Source organism: Pan troglodytes, chromosome 1 (genome assembly GCF_028858775.2).
Source record: "Pan troglodytes isolate AG18354 chromosome 1, NHGRI_mPanTro3-v2.0_pri, whole genome shotgun sequence".
In the NCBI taxonomy this organism is placed as follows: Eukaryota; Metazoa; Chordata; class Mammalia; order Primates; family Hominidae; genus Pan; species Pan troglodytes.
This window is the reverse complement of record NC_072398.2, coordinates 145,825,236-145,846,971: the sequence shown is the minus strand read 5'-3', so window position 1 is coordinate 145,846,971 and position 21,736 is coordinate 145,825,236. Positions and strand designations below refer to the sequence as shown.

The 21,736-nt window shown below is 40.0% G+C and overlaps 1 long non-coding RNA gene across 1 annotated transcript; it reads left to right on the top strand.

Moving 5' to 3' along the window:
• Nucleotides 1–245: 245 nt before the first annotated feature.
• Nucleotides 246–20,125, top strand: LOC129137234 (uncharacterized). The gene is made up of 4 exons (XR_008539617.2): nucleotides 246–508; nucleotides 2,804–2,958; nucleotides 3,503–3,595; nucleotides 19,650–20,125. It is a non-coding gene; the product is annotated as an uncharacterized LOC129137234 (long non-coding RNA).
• The last annotated feature ends 1,611 nt before the right edge of the window (nucleotides 20,126–21,736 follow it).

Genomic DNA, 21,736 nt, shown 5'->3' with positions numbered 1-21,736 from the left:
GCACCTATTTACAGGTCAAAGCCTGCAGGCCTTGAAAAGAGAAAGCAGGGAGTTCACCCCGCCTGGCCTCCAGCTCCAAGGCAGCTGTGTAATCCCACTGAACCTGTTTGGCAGCTCATGCAGTAACTGCTGCAGCTTGCAGATAAGACCCTCTTGGAAAGCCTGATAGCCCTTGTCAATAATGAAGCCTCAAGAGCAACTGGAATTTTCTAAAACATCAAAACACATTATCTGATTTGTGTTGATACCCAGTCATTACAGAGAGCCAGTTGAGTAAGATTTTTGTTAAGGAAAGATAGATGTCTTTGCTTCTTTAAAGGTGTCATATGTCAATCTCAAATCTTACCTTGATCATAAGCAACCATTGTTTGCTTACCTGTTGCATCACTGAAGCAAAATAAGTCATACTAGCCACAAAAACAAGACTAACATTGGATTTCCACAGCTCTTTCGGCAGTGGGCTGGAAAGTGCTATTAAAACATGGCTGTTTCATAATTTCCCTATTGGGTAGGTATTACAAGATCTCATTTTTTACATGATCATGAATTTTATTGCCTCTAGAAAAGCAGAACTGGTCTAGGTTAAGGGGCAAATGAGTGCCCTACCTGCAACCCATAACAAAGTGAGGCTTTTAGCCAGAGGAGGAATGAAGCTGTTTAGCACTCTGGATCCAGGGCTACATACTAAGGCGTCTCACTCAGGGAATATGGAATGTTCCTGAAATTCTGCTGGGTCTATCCTTTTTGCTTTTCAAAAACCTGGTCACTGAAAAGAGAATATATTTATTAAATCTAGATACCAATAAACCTCTCATTGTGAAATAAAAGAAAAGTTGCTGGAATACAATACTCAAAAAGACCATGAAGATGTTTCAGTCAGAGAAAGAAGAAAAAGACTGCGTGGGTAGACAACGACAAGAGGGCTGGAATGTAGAAGCCCAGGGGAGTCAGAAAAGAGAAAAATGTGTTTATGTGTCTGGCGAAGCTGTTTGAAACAGTGCCCTATCTCTCCGTGTCTAATCAGTCACAGTTTATGCTGATAGAGCTTTCACTGCTGTCTTTTCCCTTTAATACCACTTCATAGTGTAACAGGTAGAGTTCCTTTCACAGTTATGACTTAGCTTTTCTTTTGTAAACAGCTTTTCACTTATTTAAAAGAAGTTGTACATACATATGAATGGACTCACAAGGAAATAATGAGAAACACTATAAATTCTGTGTTGAGGCTGTAGAAAACCAAAGTGCTCTAATAATAAGTTTGTTATAGTAAGTTGATAACCGCAAAGTTCAATCAGATTTAAAGAAGCAGAGTGAGGGAATAAACCATGAAATAGCAGGTCTCAGAATATGAGGTTGTGGGCCACTGAAGAAAAAAAATTAAAGGAATTCATAAAAAGTATTAAAAGAAAATAAACCTTTTAACAAATTTTGTTCTTTTGAATCACAGTGAAAAGTTTCTCTCTCAATAACAAAATCTTAGTCAGACGTAACTGACTAAGTTTGCTACGTTTTATTACCTAAGGTAGCAAACTGGAAAGAAACACTTAAAAGTACTTAAATATTTTTATTGTTTTAAATCAAGTTTAAATAAAGGAAGAGACGATTCAATATTGCCTAAGTATTTTCATGACATTTCAAGTTTCTTCCTAAATTAATATCTAATTTAACAAGAAGTTTATTGAGGATTTTCATTCACTTATTTATTTCTCCAATAATGAAAATGGCTTTATGCTTTTCTGACTATATAAGTAATGAATTTTTAAAAAATTCAAAAACAAGTTATAGACAGAAAGAAAGTAAAAATGTCCTGAAACCTCATCACCCTGTGATAACCACGTTAACATTTTGGCACCTGTCCTTTCACACATCACACATCTCCATATACACATTTATATAAAGAGAGTAACATGCATGCTATTCTTATTATGGCCCTTAATTTTTAAAATATTGCTTGGTTGGTTGTTTTCTTCATCTTTGGGAATCAATATCAAAATATGCTATACATATGTTCTTTTCCTTCCCCATGCTTATGAAATCAGATACATATATACCCTGTGTGTCTGTGGGTAATAGGCATTCTATGCATTTTGCCTCTCTCATCTAAACTGTCATGGATTCCCCTCCAAAAACCCTGGATAGTTCTAAATCATTCTTTTTAATAGCTGCATAATTTTTCTATTGTATGCATGAAGCATAATTTATTTAATCGTTTTTCTACCTAAAACTTAATTTTTAACTTTTTTTTATCCCAGTGGCACACCAGGATGCAGTAAATATCTTTCTGTGTGTAGCTTTTCATACTAATGCTTTTACGTAAGTAGGAAAATTCTTCCTATGAATAGATTGCTGAGAAAAAGAGTATATATCTTTTTAATTTTAATTTCGCTTTCCAAAATACTATAACAATTCACATTTCTATTAGCAATGTGTGAAAATAGCCTTTTCCACATATTCCTGAAAGCAGTAGCTGTTATCCCTTTTTCATTTTTGCCAATATGATGTCTGTAGAGAGAAAGCTCACTTGTTTCTTCAATTTGCAGTTCCCTGACTCCTCATGAGATTAATTAGAGGCCATCTTGGACTTGCTCTTACGTGAATTGCCTGTTTACGTCCTTTGACTGTTTTTTTAATTATGTGACCTTTTTAGCCTTTTGTGCAGTAAAACTCTTAACCTTTTATTTTTCACATGCACTGGAAATATTTTTCCTAATTTATTATTTGTCTTTTTAATTTGTCTGTGGTATTTTTTTCCACACTATAATATTTCTTATATTTGAGTAGTTCTCTCCTTTTACTTTTACAGCTTCTGGGTTTCCTGCTAAAAAATCCCTCCAACATCGGCTGGGCGCGGTGGCTCACGCCTGTAATCCCAGCTACTCAGGAGGCTGAGGCAGGAGAATCACTTGAACCTGGGAGGTGGAGGTTGCAGTGAGCCGAGATAGCACCATTGCACTCCAGGTGGGTGACAAGAGTGAAACTCCATCTAAAAAATAAAATCCCTCCAACATCTAGGGCAAAATTTCTTTTTTATATTTTCTTATATTGACAAATAAAAATGGTGTATATTTATCACATATGACATGATGTTTTGAAATATGTATACATTGTGGAATGGCTCAATTGAGCTAATTGACATATACATTATCTCACATATTTTTTATTTTTTGTGGTCAGAATATTTAAAATCTACTGTCTTAGTGATTCTCAAGAAAATAATGCAGTTATTTACTATAGTCACCATATTGTACAATAGATTTATTGAACATATTCCTCCTATCTAACCGTAATTTTATAGGGCTAAATTTTCATCATTACCTTTTTTTTTTTTTTTTTAAGAGACAGAGTCTCATTCTGCCACCCAGGAGTGCAGTGGTGTGATTGTAGCTCACTGTAGACTCGAGCTTCTGGGCTCAAGTAATCTTCTCATCTCAGCCTCCTGCGTAGCTGGGACTATAGTTATGCACCACCACACCCAGCTAATTTTTAAATTGTATTTTTGTAGAAATGCGGTCTCACTACGTTGCCCAGGCTGGTCTTGAATTCCTGGTCTCAAGCCGCCCTCCCACCTAAGCCTTCCAAAGTGCTGGCATTACAGGTATGAGCCACCACACCTGGCCCCATTGTTACATTTTTAACATTTATAACTCAAGTCCATCTGAAATTTGTTTATATAGTATAAGGTAAGAGTCTCACTTTTTAGTCTAACCTGTAGAGAGAGGCATTTATCAGCTAAATATGTGAAGCAAATCATTCTTAACCACTGAATCGAAGTATAACATTTTGCATTTACTAAGTTACCGTATGTCCTGGGACCAGGGGTACATCCAAAATATAAACAATTAAAACAGTATGGGCACAGACCAGTCAGAACAGATGCTGTCTGTAAACCACTGCAACAGGGATATCGTGCAAACCAAGAGGATAGCAGTCCTGCCTTGAATCTATTTCTGGGTTCTCTATTCTGTTTCAGTGACATACTTGTCTATTCCTATGCCAGGATCATATTGTTCTAATTTCAGTCATTTTTGAAGTATTTTAACATTTGAGCAAGCATGTCCCACACATCACTTTATTTCATAATTTCTCTGGCTGTTCTTGGACATTTATTTGTACATATGAGTTATAAGTTATGTTTATCCAGCTCCCAAAAATAAACTATTCTTGTGTAAATAAACTGTGATAAAGTTATATCAGTTTTGGAAGATGTTACAGAAACTACAATTTCTCTTTTACTATTCTCCTCTTCTTCCTTCCCAGTAAATGTTTTGGCCAGTTGCAGTGGCTCATGCCTGTAATCTCAACACTTTGAGAGACTGAGGCAGGAAGATCACTTGAGGCCAGGAGTTTGAGACCAGACTGGGTAACATAGTGAGTTCCCATCTCGACAAAAGATTTCAAAAATAGCTGGGCATGGTGGTGCATGCCTCTAGTACAAGCTTTTCAAGAGGCCGAGGCAGAAAGATTGCTTGAGCCCAGGAGTTCAAGGCTGCAATGAGTTATAATTGCACCACTGAACTCCAGCCTGGATGACAGAGTGAGATCCTGACACTTAAAAAAAAAAAAAAAATTTAGGCTGGGCACGTAGTTCACTAGAATAAAGGCTCCATTTCCTAGCCTTCTTTGCAGGTACCAGTATGCATGTGACTAAGTTCTAGCCAATGAGATGTTAGCAGAATTAATATATGTAACTTTCAGGAAGTGCTTTATAGTAATACTTTAGGGCAGGGCCACACAGCAGGAGGGGAGCAGTGAGCGAACAAAGCTTCATTTGTTTTTACAGCCGCTCCCCATCACTCACATTGCCACCTGAGCTCCACCTCCTGTCAGATCAGCGGTGGCATTAGATTTTTGTAGGAGTGTGAACCCTAATGTGAACTGTGCATGTGAGGGATCTAGGTGCGGCTCCTTATGAGAATCCAATGCCTGATGATCTGTCACTATCTCCCATCACCCCTGGATGCGGCCATCTAGTTGCAAGAAGACAAGCTCAGGGCTCCCACTGATTCTACATTACGGTGGTTTGTATAATTATTTCATTATATATTACAATGTAATAATAATAATATAAATAAAGTGCACAATAAATGTAATGTAGTTGAATTATTCCGAAACCATACCCCCACCTTGGTTCGTGGAAAAACCGAGGTGCTTTTGGCACCAGTGACTGGTTTCTTCCACAAAACCAGTCCCTGATGTGAAAAAGGTTGGGGACTGCTGCTTTAGGGCACTGCCCAGACACCACTTCAGAGCTGCTGAACTCATTCCCTCAGCTGTTGGCTCTCAGCTGCATCCTGCTTCAAGAACTGCTGCAGGGAGCCACCTCGCCTAACATTGCTTCCTCTTCCCAGGGCTGCCCATCAACCCACCTCCAATGACTGGTCGGTCCAGTCCCCTTGCTTTAAGGGAAATCAATGCTAAAGAGCTACGACACTTCCAGAACTCCTCGAGGAACTGGCTGAGGCCTTTGTTGCAAATTTTGTGGTAGCTCTTTGCCCAATAACTCTTCCCCCAGATATTTATCCCAAGATCACTTCGCAGTAAACTTCCTGCTGTCAATCTCTGGCTCAGAGTCTATTCGCCTGGAACCCACCTTAGATGTGTCCTCAAAGGGAAAGGGCATGCTCTCTCCTTCTGCTGGCTGGGTGAAGACATGGCAGAGCATCAAGGGAAAAGAAGCCTGAGGCTCTGGCATTGCGGAGCACCTTACCAGCCCTTGAAGGGCCTACCCAGACTTTTACATAGAGAAAAATAAGCTTCTAGGTTGTTTAAACCACTGTTAGTATGAATACGCCCTAATATACAATAATTAACTTTTTTTGTGATATTAAATTCTCCCATCCTAGAACATGTTGAGATCTTTTTTTCTACCTCTCAAAAAAATCTTATCATTTTCTTTATATGGGGCTCATACTGTTCATGTTAAATTTATTTAGAAATAATTTATAATTATTTCACTACTGCAAATAATCACTACTTAGTGATTGTTTTTACTTCTTATTTTTGTTTTTATTTTCTTGAGACAGGGTCTTGCTCTGTCACCCAAGCTGAGTGCAGTGGCATGATCAGAGCTCATGGTTGTTTTCAGTATAGTGAAAAGAAATTATAGTGGTTTATTTGTTTTTACTTTTTGCTTCAGTTTTTATTTTAGATACAGGGAGTACATCTGGAAATGTGTTACATGGGTATATTGCACTCAAGTAGTGAGCATAGTACCCAATAGGTAGTTTTTCAATTCAGTCCCTTATCTTTTGTTCCCATGTTTATGTCCATGGATTCTCGATGTTTAGCTCCCACTTATAAGAAAGAACAATGCAGTATTTGGTTTTCTGTTTCTGTGTTAATTCTCTTAGGCGTATGGCCACCAGCTCCATCCATGCTGCTGCAAAGGACGTCATTTCCTTCTTTCTTATGACTGCATAGTATTCCATGATGTATATGTACCACATTTTCTTTATCCAGTCCATCACTGATGGACACCTACGTTGATTCCATGTCTTTGATATTTTGAATAGTGCAGCAATGAACATATGAGCGTATGTGTCTTTTTGGTAAAATGATCTATTTCCCTTTGGGTATATACCCAGTAATGGGATTGCTGGGTCAAGTGGATCTCTGTTTAAAGTTCTTTGAGAAATCTCCAAACTGCTTTTCACAGTGGCTGAACTAATTTACATCCCAACAGTGTTAAGAATTCCCTTTTCTCTGCAGCCTTGCCAGCATCCATTGTTTTTTGTTTTTGTTTGTTTGTTTGTTTGTTTTGAGACAGTCTCGCTCTGTCACCCAGGTTGGAGTGCAGGGGTGTGATCTCAGCTCATGGCAACCTCCATCTCCCGGTTTCAAGCTATTCTCCTGCCTCAGCCTCCTGAGTAGCTGGGACTACAGGCATGTGCCAACATGACCGGCTAATATTTTTGTATTTTTAGTAAAGATGGGGTTTCACCATGTTGGTCAGGCTGGTCTCAAACTCCTGACCTCAACTGATCTGCCCACCTTGGCCTCCCAAAGTGCTGGGATTACAGGTGTGAGCCACTGCACCTGACCTGTTTTTTTGACTTTTTAATAATGGCCATTCTGAGTGGTGTGAGGTGATATCTCACTGTGGCTTTGATTTGCATTTCTCTGATGATTAATGATGATGAACATTTATTCATATGCTTGTTAACCACATGTATGTCTTCTACTGAAAAGTGTTCATGTCCTTTGCCTATTTTTTAATAGGGCTGTTTTTTGCTTGTTGATTTAAGTTCCTTATAGATTCTGGATGTTGGACCTGTGTCACATGCATAGTTTGCAAATATTTTCTCCCATTCTGTAGATTGTCTGTTTACTTGTTAGTTTCTTTTGCTGTGCATAAGCTCTTTAGTTTCATTAGTTCCCACCGTCAATTTTTGATTTTGTCTCAATTGCTTCTGGGGACTTAGCCAAAAATTCTTTGCCCAGGCTCATGTCAAGAAGCGTATTTCCTAGGTTTTCTTTTAGGGATTTTATAGTTTAAAGTCTTACATTTAAATCTTTAATCCATCTTGGGTTAATTTTTGTATATGGTGAAAGGTAAGGGTCTGGTTTCATTCGACGTATGGCTAGCCAGTTAGCCCAGTGCTATTTATTAAATAGAGTGTCCTTTCCCCATTGCTTGTTTTTGTAGACATTGTCAAAGATCAGATGATTGTAGGTGTGCAGCTCTATTTCTGGACTCTCTATTCTGTTCTAGTGGTCTATGTGTCTGTCTTTGTACCAGTACAACTCTGTTTTAGTTACTATATCCTTGTAGTATATAGTTCGAAGTCAGGTAGTGTGATGCCTCTGGCTTTGTTCTTTTTGCTTAGGATTGCTTTGGCTATTCAGGCTCTGTTTTTTCCATGCGAATTTTAGAATAGATATTTCTAATTTAGTGAAGAATAACATTGGTAGTTTGATAAGAGTAGCATTGAATCTGTAAATTGCTTTGGGCAGTATGGTCATTTTCATGATACTGATTCTTCCAATACATGAGCATGGAATGTTTTTCCATTTATTTGTGTCATCTCTGATTTCTTTCAGAAGTGTTTTGTAGTTCTTCTTCTAGACAACATATTTTACCTACTAGGTTAGCTCTGTTCGTAGATATTTCATTTTCTTTGTGGCTATTGTAAATGGGATTGTGTGTTTTATTTGACTCAGCCTGGACATTATTGGTGTATAGAAATACTACTGATTTTTTCATATTGATTTTATATCCTAAAATCTTACTAAAATCATTTATCAGTTCTAGTAGCCTTTTGGTGGAGTGCTTAAGGTTTTCTAGGTATGGAATCATATCATCAGCAAAGAGAGATAGTTTGACTTCTTTTCCTATGTGGAAGCCTTTTCTTTCTTTCTCTTGCTTGACTGCTCTTGCTAGGACTTCCAGTACTATGTTGAATAGGAATGGTGAGAATGGGCATTTTTGTCTTGTTCCAGTTCTCACAGGGAAGCATTCCAGGTTTGCCCATTTTGTATGATGTTGGCTATCGGTTTGTCAATGATGGCTCTTATTATTTTGAGATATGTTCCTTTGAGGCCTAGTTCGTTGATGGTTTTTATCATGAAGAGATATAGAATTTTACTGAAAGCTTTTTCTGCATCTATTGAGATGACTGTATGGTTTTTGTTTTTAATTATATTTATGCAATGAATCACATTTATTGATTCACATATGTTGAACCAGCCTTGCATCCCAGAAATAAAGCCTATTTGATTGTCCTGTATTATTTTTTTTTTTTCGAGATGAGATCTTGCTCTGTAGTTCAGGGGTGCAATTTCAACTCACTACAACCTCCACCTCCCAGGCTCAAGTGATTCTCTCAGCTAAGCATCCGAGTAGCTGGGACTACAGGCACATGCCACCATGCTTGGCTAATTTTTAAATCTGTTGTAGAGATGAGGTATTATTATATTGCCCAGACTGGTCTTGAACTCCTGGACTCAAGCAATCCTCCCAGAGTCTGGGATTACTGGCATGAGCCACCACTTCTGGCCTGTATTAACTTTTTGATGGGCTGCTGGATTTGGTTTGCTAGTATTTTGTTAAAGATTTTTGCATCTGTGTTCATCAGGGATATTAGCCTGAAGTTTCCTTTAGAAATTATAGTTCTTTACAGAGTGTACCAAGATGATTTTTCTTTCTTTTTTTTTTAAGGGACAGAGTCTCCCTATGTTGTCCAGGCTGCAGTGCAGTGCCTATTCACAGGCAGGATCATAGCACACTGCAGCCTTGAGCTCATGGGCTCAAACAACCCTCTTGCCTCAGCCTCCTGAGTAGCTGGGACTATAGGCATGTGCCACTGTGCCTGACAAGATGACTTTTTTTTGAGATGGAGTCTCGCTCTGTCACTCCAGGCTGGAGTGCAGTGGTGCAACCTCGGCTCACTCCACTTCTGGATTCAAGCAATTCTCCTGCCTTGGCCTCCCGAGTAGCTGGGATTACAGGTGTGCACCACCATGCCCAGCTAATTTTTGTATTTTTAGTAGAGACAGGGTTTTGCCATGTTGGTCAGGCTGGTCTTGACTCCTGCCCTCAAGTGATCCACCTGTCTCAGCCTTCCAAAGTGCTGGGATTACAGGCATGAGCCACCACATCCAGCCAATTTTTAAATTCATATGTATTGCATAGTGGTTAAAGACTACTCTAACTCTGACTCTACAGTCCAACTGCCTAGGTTTGAATCCTGACTTCACTTCTTACTTTGGGTGAGTTTCTTAATTTCTCTGCCCCTCAGTTTCCTCATTTGCAAAATGGTTTGATGTACCTCACTTATAGAGTTGTCACAAGGTGTTAAAAAGATAAACTTAGATACATTAAAAATAGAAAGCACTTGTTTGAGCATTCAATGATTCACGAATTGGGCAGCACAAGCAGTTTGGCACTCCACTGGGTGGGGGGTGGTGAGAAAGGAAACTTTTATAAGGTGTTCATGAAAGCAAAACAAAATGTATTTGGGGCTGGGCACAGTGGCTCACACTTGTAATCCCAGCCCTCTGGGAGGCTGAGGTGGGAGGATTGTTTAAGCCCAGGAGTTCAAGAGCAGCCTGGGCAACATAAGAAGACCTTGTCTCAACAACAACAACAACAACAACAACAACAACAACAAGTATACATACATAAAAATAGACATATATGTATGTGTATATATGTATTTGGTTAAAATAGAATGTCTCTGGTTAGAGGTTAGTTAGGGGTTTCTGATTAGTCAAGCTTAGGTTGTTGTTTTGATTTTTTGCTTTTTGTTTTAGAGATGGAGTCTCACTCTGTCACCTAGGCTGATATGCAGTGGAACGATCTCAGCTCGCTCCAACCTCTGCCTCCCGGGTTCAAGCGATTCTCCTGCCTCAGCCTCAGGAGCAGCTGGGATTACAGGCATGCACCACCATGCTCAGATAATTTTTGTATTTTTAGTAGAAATGGGTTTTCACCATGTTGGCCAGGCTAATCTCGAATTCCTGACTGCAAGTAATCCACCCGCCTCAAAGCTTAGGTTTTTTATACTGTTTGCATGGGCTTTGGTTTGCTTATGTAGCAACCCAGGGTACTGGAGTCATCTCAACCTAATGGTCTCCCAATTAAATTTATTTTTAAAAAAGGATTAAGTGAATTTATACATATAAAGCTCTTAGAACATACCTGACACATAGTAAGTCCTATATAACATTAGCTATTATTATTATGATTTTTGTCATGAAAATTTCCAGCAAGGGCCCATCATAATAGACAGATGGTGAGTACTTTGTCCTTCAAGTCAATTCAAAGGCTTACATATTCTGAAATTATGGTAACTTAGTCATTACTCATTGTATTAGAAAAGGACAGGTAATGTGATCGTATATTGAATGTCAATACAACAAAGGTTTATTTCTCATTCCACATGTCCAGTTTGAATTACTGGGGGTTGGGAGGTGGACCTGCTTCAGTTAGTCATTCAAGGACCCAGGTGAATGGGGGCTCCCAGTGGCTTCAAGGGAAGGAAAATCAGGGAGAATTCACGTCCATTCTGAAATGCTTTGCACCCGATGTCATCTATGTTTCTTTGACTTACTGTCCCTTGATGAGAACTGGTCATGAAGCCTTAGCTTATTGCAAAGGGGCTGGGAAGTATGGTTTTCCTGTATTCCCAGGAAAGAGAGGAGAACCAGATATATGCAAGGAGTGACGTATCTGTCACATCTATTCACCTCACTCTTCACAGTGATTTCAATCTGTTGTGATGTTTTTTATCCAGTCATTCTCCAAAATGATGATATAAAGCACATAATCAGAATTGGACAAAAGTTGTCCATACAAAGAGTATTACAGTTGGGGATGACAGTTCTGATAAAGGTCGTATCAACAATAACAATGACAGTTATAAAAATAACTATAATTTATTGAGAACATATTGTTAGTCAAAGACTTTTCCTGGATTATCTCATGCTGAGAAATTATTCCTAGTATTATTTGAATGTTATAGATAAGGAAATGAGGTTCAGATAGCTTAAGCAATTGGCCTGAGGTCACAGGTGGTAAGGAACAGGGGCAGGAATTGAATTCAAGAGGGCTGAACCCAAGATCCAGGTCTTACCCACTGTGGCACAGAGTAGCAAATGTATCACAGCTGTGACCAGTGACATGCTGTATAAACAAGCTATGATTCGAAGCCTCTCTAACCCTTTACAGTGACAATATCATGCTTTGATTCACATAAGTTGGTACTAGAAAGCTTCTTAGAGATCATCTAGTACAACTCTTTCTATTTTCTTCAAAAGAAATTATGTTAGGATGAAGTTAAGTCATACCACCTGGAAGAGAAGTTTCTTTTTCCTCTATATCTCAGTTTTAGTGTGAATGGTCTAGGTCTTCAGGGTAAATTTGCTCCTCATGATCACTCAAGGACTGAGATTCCTTTTAGGAAATTGCTGTGCCCTCTCATAGGGCTTTGTCATCAAAGCGAGGCCACCATGTCCAAGTTCCAGCCAGCAAGAAGCGGGAAGAGAGCATGCACGAGGTACATCTAGGCTCAGCCTTCCAAAACCTTAATGAAAACAGAAGGGGAAAGGAGAAAGAAGCCCCAGAGGGCAGGAATAAATGGTGAAAAGAGAACATGACATTCCTTTGTTTTTGTGGTAGGAGGTGATATTATGGGCTGAAAGTAGAGAATTTTATCAGCCAGGGGTTAAAAAATATACACCAGAGAACAAAATTGCTTCATGTCTTTTCCCTCTTTTTTCTTTCTGCCCACCTCCTCTTATTACAAGTGTACTTACGAGGAAGGGAAAGGCTGGTGCATGTCAGTGAGCCAGCACCTCATCCCTCCAAAGAAAAGGAGCACTGAAAAGTGGGACGTGCTTTTATCCTGAAATGGTTAACAGGGATGCTGGAACTGAGGTTTTTCTGGTTAATGGAACTTTCAATTAAGCCATTAATCAGAAAATTATTTTGCTTGTTTTGTATCTTTAAGTAAATTTTTAAAAGTAAGTGATGCAGTCACATTGTTTAGAAATTAAAATGATATTAAAAGATATACACAGAGATGAGTATCAGAGGAACACACCCCTGTTCCCAATCCTGTTGTGAAAATGCACTGGTCAATTAAGGAGATTATTTTATTCTGGCTACTGTAATAGTGAGAATGTTTATCAACAAGGAATGTTTCTAAGAGAAGGCAAGGGGCAGATAAGCAAGGGCGTCACCATGCATGGGTCTCATGGGATTCCCGAGAAGGACAGAGTTGGATCTTACCTCAGACAGCAGGTGCTCTTTGCTGGTTCCTGGCACACAAAGAATTGGGTATTTCTTTTTTTTAATTATTATTTTAGATGGAGTCTCTCTCTGTCACCCAGGCTGGAGTGCAGTGGTGCGATCTCGGCTCACTGCAACCTCCACCTCCCAGGTTCAAGCAATTCTCCTGCCTCAGCCTCCCGAGTAGCTGAAACTACAGGCGTCCACCACTACACCTGGCTAATTTTTGGATTTTTAGTAGAGACAGGGTTTCACCATATTGGCCAAGCTGGTCTCGAACTCCTGACCTCAGGTGATCTGCCTGCCTCAGTCTCCCAAAGTGTTGGGATTACAGGTGTAAGCCACCTTGCCCAGTGGGTTGGGAATTTCTTAACCTTCACTGTTTTCTGGAAGCACAGGGCTTAAAGCTTGACATTGTTAGTGTCTACCCCAAACTCCTCCTGCCCTCTATATGTGAATATTTTTATTGGTTTCTTACATGGTGACAGTATTTCCTAATACAAATGCAAGTAAGTATGAATATATATTCTTATCTTCCCCTTTCTTCCACAAAGAGTAGTATAAGTAAATATATCTTCTCCAACTTTCTTATTTCATTTTATTGTATATCCTGGATATCTTTCCACAATCATATGGAGAGTTTTTATTTTCCTCATTTTCCCCACTGCGTAATGTTCCATTGTACCACAGTTATTTAACAAGTTCCCTATGACACTTGAATTACTTCTAACGTTTTGCTGTTATAAACAATGTTTCAGTTAATAACTAGTACATATATCGTACATGGACAGGCATAGCTCCAGGATACATTCCCAGAAGTGAGATTGGTGGGTCAAACAGTCAATATATTTGTAATTTCTGTAAATATTGTCAAATTGCTCTCTATATGGGTTGGACTATTTTGTCTTCCTACCCGCATTGTAAGGGTGTGCTGTGTTCCCGTTGCCTTACCAACAGAGTATGTTGTTAAGTGGAATTTTTCTAATCCCCATTTGTTAAGAAATACCATTTACAAGTAGTTTTAATTTGCACTTCTCATAAAAATATATATTTGATTCAACTATTGTGAAAAATAACTTAGAAACTAGCCAGGTGCAGTGACTCATGCCTATAAGAGATCCCTCAGGGGATCCTCCTGCCTTGGCTTCCCAGAGTACCAAGACAGGAGGATCTCTTCAGGCCAGGAGTTCAAGACCAGCCTGGGCAACATAGCAAGACTCTGTCAGTACAAAAAAAAAAAAACAAAACAATTAGGCAGGTGTAGTGGTGCACCTGTAGTCCCAGCTACTCTGGAGACTGAGGTAGTAGGATCACTTAAGCCCAGAAATTCGAGGCTGTAGTGAGCCATGACCGTGCCACTGAACTCCAGGCTGGGTGACAGAGCAACAGAGTAACACATCATCTCTAAAAAAAGAGAGAAAGAAAGAAAATACACTCTACAGAAGACACTAACCCTTTGAATAATCAATGATCAGTTTCTCATCCCCACCAGTGCAAGCCCAAATGAGCACTGCCATGCCACAGGAAAGAGTATTATCACGGTGGAGAGCAGCGTGTCTCAGAGTTCGTTCCGCAAATTTTACCAAGTTTGAGACACTGGGACACTTTACCAAGAAGCTAAAGAGGCTTCTTTATTTAATGACTCCTCAAAGCCTTTAAAACTTTTCTTTTTTTTTTTTTTAATGGATCGCTAGGAGGGGAGAATTTTGGACTTTAGTGGATCCCTTTTCTCAGAGAATCTTCCATAGTTTCCTTGGAACACATTTTGGGAAACATTGCTGGAGAAGGTTTAGGAGGTTAAGTTGAATTTATACCCAGTTAAAGGCCAACCCTGAGAAGTCATTTTATTTAAGATAAAATCCCTACTGTTTTCTTATAACTTCTTTTTTTCTAATAATAGAGAAAAGGGGAGGATCTTGGTTAATGGAAGGTTTTTATTAGTTGGATTACCTGAGGTACAGGAGTCAGAATCCAGCCTTGGTTAGCGTCCCTCAGGGCCAGCCCAAGGAAATGAAGACATTGGCAAACTGCTGTGTCTTAGGCCTCTTTACTCCTTGGCTGGTTTGCTTAGTGCCCCCATCACAAACAAGCTGGCAGGGAAAGATCTGAAAACTCATTTGCTCTAAGATGGTGTTTGTTCATTTGCTCAGTTGAACAAATTGTTACTTATTGAACAATTTCTAAATTTATTGCTTTGTGCTGGGTCCCTGAGGTAGTCCCAGAAGAAATGTAAGGCTCCAGCGCACTCTCCAGCAGGCCCTGATCTCCTTAGGAGGGTAAAATATGCCCAGCAGTGAGCTAACAATGTAAGTGTGATTAAGTGGCAAGATGAGACTTAGGATAATGTTACTTCTCCCGGGTAGCTCCTCTCTTGGGAGTCTGCTTTTTAACCCTCTGGTTAATGCTTTATTGGGAGCTCTAGTTGTGGAATTTCCTAAATTCCACAAGCCAAGATAAGGAGGTATTTTCCTTCTTTTCTTTTTTGGTGAGCAGGTGTTCTCTTGTAGTTGGTTCTGGATGACTCCCACAGTGAGGCCAGCCAGCTGCTTTTGGGCATCAGAGAGGGCTGCCTGCTGGGCCACCATGGGTAATGCTTCTGTAGCCTTTAGCTCCACCTAAGGTGTATCTCTGCTAATTGCAATAATCTTGTCAATAATATACAAATGAGGGAGAAAAGGCCTAGTCTACTTTATTTTTTTGTCCCAGTTCTCTTTTCACCTCCAAATTTGTCTTTAGTGCATTGTGGCCACAAATTCCTTCGGCAGAAGGTAAAATAAGTAGGTTCTCAATTTGAGCACTGATGAGTAGTTTCTTGGAGCAGTCTAAAAAGAAATGTGGTTTTTGACAGCAGCTAAAAAGAGGACATATTAGAAATGCCAAATTGCTGTTATAAAGAACTGGCTTCTGGCAAGGGACTGAACAATTCAGACTTCAAGGATATGTAGACATGTTTTGAAAGTTCTTGTTTAAATATGATCTCAGGAAGTTAGAAGCAGGAAGTCAAGCCAACTAGATAAACTTTAAATGCATACGACTTCATCTTGAAATCTTACTCACAAAAAGTAGTTTTATAATAAAATACTGTGGCCAAATGCTTATTTACAAAGATGTTTGTCTCAACATTATTTATAGTGGTGAAAAATTTGAAAACCATTTCAATGTCCAGTGGATAAATGGTTGATTAAATAAACTCAAACAGGCATAAAAATTATGAAAAACAAAGTCTCATTCTGTCACTGATATAGTTTGGATATTTATCCCCCCAAATCTCATATTGAAATATAATCCCCAGGGCTGGAGGTGGGGCCTGATGGGAGGTGATTGGATCATGAAGGGGAATTTTTCATGAATCGTTTAGCACCATCCCCTTGGTGCTGTCCTCATGATAGTGAATGAGTTATTGTGAGATCTGGTTGTTTAAAAGTGTGCGGTACCTTCCCCCACTCCTCTCTCTTGCTCCTGCTCTTGCCATGTGACATGCCCACTCCCACTTTGCCTTCTGCCATGATTATGGGCTTCCCCAGGCCTCCCCAAAAGCCAGGCAGATGCCAGCACCATGCTTCCTGTAAAGCCTAGAGAACCGTGAACCAATTAAACCTCTTCTTTGTAAATTACCCAATCTCAGGTATTTCTTTTTTTCTTTCTTTTTTTTTTTGAGACGGAGTCTCGCTCTGTCGCCCAGACTGGAGTGCAGTGGCGCGATCTCGGCTCACTGCAAGCTCCGCCTCCCGGGTTCACGCCATTCTCCTGCCTCAGCCTCCCGAGTAGCTGGGACTACAGGCATGTGCCACCACCACGCCCGGCTAATTTTTTGTATTTTTCAGTAGAGATGGGGTTTCACCATGTTAGCCAGGATGGTCTCGATCTCCTGACCTCGTGATCCACTCGCCTCGGCCTCCCACAGTGCTGGGATTACAGGCGTGAGCCACCGTGCCCGGCCAGGTATTTCTTTATAGCAACAAAAAAAGGCCTAACACAGTCACCCAGCTGGAGTGCAATGGTACAGTCATAGCTCACTGTACCCTCGAAGTCCTAGGCTCAAGTGATTCTCTCACATTGGCCTCCTAAGTAGCTGGGACTGCAGGCACGCACTATAACACCTGGCTAATTTTGTGTGTGTCTGTGACGGAGTCTCGCTCTGTCGCCAGGCTGGAGTGCGGTGGCGTGATCTCGGCTCGCTGCAACCTCCGACTCCCTGATTCAAGCTATTCTGTCTCAGCCTCCCTAGTAGCTGGGATTACAGGCATGCGCCACCACGGCCGGCTAATTTTTTGTATTTTCAGTAGTGACGGGGTTTCACCATGTTGGCCAACACCTGGCTAATTTTTTCATTTTTTTGTAGAGATGGACTCTCACTATGTTGCCCAGGCTGGTCTTGAACTCCTGGCCTCAAGGGGTCTTCTTGCCTCAACCTCCCAAGTACTAGGATTACAGGTGTGAGCCATCGTGGCTGGCCAAAAATTGGGTTTTTAAAGAATTCTCTCTTTTTTTTTTTTTTTTGAGGTGGAGTCTCACTCTCTTGCCCAGGCTGCAGTGAAATGGCACAATCTCGGCTCACTGCAACCTCCGTCTCCCAGGTTCAAGTGATTCTTCTGCCTCAGCCTCCCGCCTAGTTGGGATTACAGGCACCTGCCATCATGCCCGGCTAATTTTTGTACTTTTGTGGAGACGGGGTTTCACCATGTTGGCCAGGCTGGTCTTGAACTCCTGACCTCTGGTGATCCGCCGGCCTGGGCCTCCTAAAGTGCTGGGATTACAGGCGTGAGCTGCCACGCCCGGCCAAGAATTCTTTTTTTTTTTCTTTTTGAGACGGAGTCTCACTCTGTCGCCAGGCTGGAGTGCAGTGGTGCAATCTCGGCTCACTGCAATCTCCGCCCCCTGGGTTCAAGCGATTCCCCTGCCTCAGCCTCCCGAGTAGCTAGGACTACAAGCAGGCACCACCATGCCAGGCTAATTTTTTGTATTTTAATAGAGACAGGGTTTCACCATGTTGGCCAGGATGGTCTTGATTTCCTGACCTCGTGATCCACCCACCTCTGCCTCCCAAAGTGCCGGGATTGCAGGCATAAGCCACTGCTCCTGGCCAGGAATTCTTAATTCTCATCTATATTGTTTAGAATATATATATATGTGCATAGAAAAAAACACTGTAAGAAAATACTATTAACATGTTAACAGTGGATTTCTCTACTAATAATGATTTCTATTTTTAAATTTCTTTTTCTTCCAGAACTTCTATAGTAAGAATGTATCTCATCTTCATAATCAGAAAAAATTTTAATGAGTATTACTTTTACAAATAATTTATATCTAACTATATAACGTTAATGTTATGAGAATTAAAACAATGTAGCTTAAGTAGAATGAATTGTTATTGTGTTTTTGTTGTAAACATTGTTCCTGTCCTTGAAAAGGCTAAGTATATTTGTAGTAATAAAACCATGTAGAGTTTTTTTTTTTTTCCTGTGCTTCTATGACATATGGCTTACTGTTAGTATTTCTGTGAGGCAATTGAAAAGCTGTTCTCCATCATTGTTTACCAAATTTTCACAAATCCCTCTTGGAAAAACTAGTTGAAATCATGGTAATGCTAAGAAACCCTAATCCTCCTCCACCTACTCTCCTGGGCTTAAAAAAACATTCAATGCTAGGCTGCATGATCTAAAATAAACCTCCAGGGCAAAAGATTAAATTAGGGACTGGTTTGCTGCCCAGCAAGCCTGACATAGGATAGTCTTCTTACTGTTGCAATGAAACAAAAGTGGAAAAAGAATAGAAAAACCTAAGCAGTTCATAATTAGCCAGAGCAACTGGATGAATTCAGCAACTTCTATGTAAGTTAGAAACACACAAGACATTGTCCTATTATCCAGAAAAAGTCACTTTACTGTCTTAAGATTTTAAGTAAACATTTCCAAGTTGGTGCCAGAGGCATTAAAGAAATGGCAAACCTGTTTCTTTAAAATAGCATCAAAATCTTTTTTACATATTGAGCAGCAAAGTTGGAGGGGCCTCTTTCATGTATAGCAGCAAATTCCAGTGCTTCATTCAGAATTAAATCGTTTACCTCAGGGTTCCAGACAGTCTGGAACCCCAAAGTAAGCCCTTTTCCCAGGTGGCAGCTTGGTGTAGAGAATAGAGAGTTTGAAAACTCAAAAGCACCCGACAAATATAAGGGCTTATTATCTTTCTTCCCCAACTATGGAGCAGTCAAGAAAAATTAACCCTCTCATTTGTTACCCTCAATAACAGGGTTTAACTGATCTGTAGCCACGGATGGCTCAGATAATTGCCCTAATTAGTTTGGCATGAAAAGAGGCTGGGGTGGGGGATTTGGAGCTCAAATAATTAAGGCAAAATAAAAAGAAAAGAAAAAAGAGCTTATGCCTTACAGATTTGACATATGGATTCCAGATGTTATGGAAGACATTTTACTGCTAAGGCTTTTAGGCCACTTTTTTGTGGTTAAGGACAGGATTGGAAGGGAAGGCCTCAAGGCAGAACAGCCTGAAAAAGGAGGGAAAGATCCTACTGATCGTTACTGAACACCTCAGGGTGTATGTATGTGTACCGGTATATATCTCCAAACTGAAAACTAGCAGCAGGGTCTTAATATGCCCCTAGACTGGGGGTGTTGGGGGAAGGCCTTGGAGGAGTGATTTCTGAGTTGGCTTGTTTGGAGCTTTGCTGGCAGATAAGTCACCTCCTCAGTTGGAAGTGATTGCTCTGTTAGTTCACTGCAGTTTCCCTCAGGAATTCTAAATTTAAAATGTGAATGCAAACTTTCTAGCATGCCATGCCAGGGAAGGTTGCTAGGATCTGGGTCCCATTTAGAAACAGAGACAGGTAATTATACCAGGAAAAGGGCTACACTTTTACCTCAATGCCATGCACCAAATCCTCTGTTTCTTCCTTTCAGAAAATGGTAAACAAGGGAAAGAAAGAGGAGTTCCAGACCGTGCATACCAAAATATTACAGACACACAGGAAATGACTCTTCAAATCCAGGCTGTAAACCTGTCATTTCGTGGGCTTGTCTGTGGGCCTAGAAAAGCGAGACAAAGATCACACCGAAGACATTACTGTTTGGGGCTGGCTGTACTGGAGGACCTCTGGAGGCCTTTCCATGCCAGGTGCTATGATTCTAAACTCAAGTCATAAAATGAAATGTTAGAGGAAAGCCAATGAAATTTGAGGCAGAACTTGTGGCTTAAAGCTCATTTTGCTTTAAAAAATGTAGACTTTGAAAAACTGTTCTTTACAAGCAACAAAAATTTTTTAAAGAAACTGAAAAGCTAAAAAGTATTTTTTTGGGGGAGGGAGTAATATTCTCAGCCCTATTACTATCTTTTAAGGCTTTCGATTACAGATACTCCAAACATGTAATAAGTTACTAAGTCCTTAAAATATGTATTAATCTTCCTAAAAGATTTGCATATTGACTTTAATCCATGTAAAAGATGTTTCCGGTGTATTTAACCAATGCTGCTCGTCTGTTTAGTGAAATGGTTTTGGATCCATTAATTCTCCAAATATTTGTATTGTGAGTGCCTTCTAAGGATAAGACATTCTTTGAATCAAACACACACAAAGAACTAAGCCAATCTAATGGTTAATGCAGTCATTCCTCCCTCCTCCAGCTTAATGTACTGGCCCTGGAGCCAGAATGCCTGGGTTTCCCAGCTCCAGTGCCTTGAACAAATTACATAACCTCTCTGTACCAGTTCTCTCCCCTGAAAAGTAGGGTTAGTAATAGCACCTACCTCATCAAACTAAATGACTCAATACATGTAAAGCACCTAGAAAAATGCCTGGCACATAGCAAGCATTCAATAAATGTTGGCTATTCATTTTGTGCCCAGTATGAGGGAAAGCAATGTAGAGGTGGATATGGAGATAAATAAAACAAAGTGCATTAAAGAGGGAATATTTGAACTGGTTCTTGGAGAAAATACGGAGTTCACAAGGAAGACAAAAAAGGGCCAGGTCAAGCAAATGGTGTGAGTGAAGGCACAGAATCACGAAACTAAATAGCATATCTGGGGAATTGTAAATGATTCATTAGAGCTAGATTAAGAGGCATGTGACATATGCTGCCTCCATCCAAAAGCAAAGATTTTAAAAAAGAGAGAGAAAAAATAGAGGCACATGGGAATGAGGGAGTAGAAACCACAGGATTTACTGACCAAACCTATGTGATACGAAGTGAGGTAGGGCAGGTTTCTGGGTTTATGGTGATGCCATTAATCAGAAACAAAATATGGTACATGGTGTGACCTTTGACACAATGTGTTTGGACATACAGTATGGGAGGGACCTTTAAGAACCAAGTGGAGATGTACAATTGGATACACAAATCTAGGCTTTATAAGAGCACTCTGGCAAGCCATACAGTATAGGGGATCATCAAAGTGTTACTGATTGTAGTAGCCATGAACTTGGTTGAAATCTTCAAGAACAAGGGTAGAGAATGAGAAGAATAACAATGTAGACTACACTGGCAACCAGGGGCAGTTGGAAGAGAAGGAACCAGAGAAAATAGAACCAGAATAGCATGGAGCCCTGGAAGAAACCAAAGGAGTAAATCAGTTTTGCACTAATTGATGGTTTTAGTGGAAAAATGACAGAAAACCCAATTCAAACTTGTTTACATTGTTAATAAAACATATTGGCCCATATAACTGAAAACACAAGCCTCTGGATAGGGGGATAGCATTATACCAAGACAAATGAGAATCAACCCTAAACCAGGGGTGAGGAATTCAGCTTACTTGCAACATTTAGCAGTCATATTGAGTGCCTACTATGTGCCAGGCATTGTTCTAGTCAATGAACAAAACAGGCAAAAAGTCCCTTGTCTGTGGACAGAACACAAAAATGCCTCTTGGTATCTCCCCACACTCTCTTTTTATTGAAAGGCAATGCTTCAAAAAATTGGAAAAATTATCTATGTGGAGGAAGATGAAGACAGAAAACTTTAGAATGTAATGCAAATTCCAAAACATT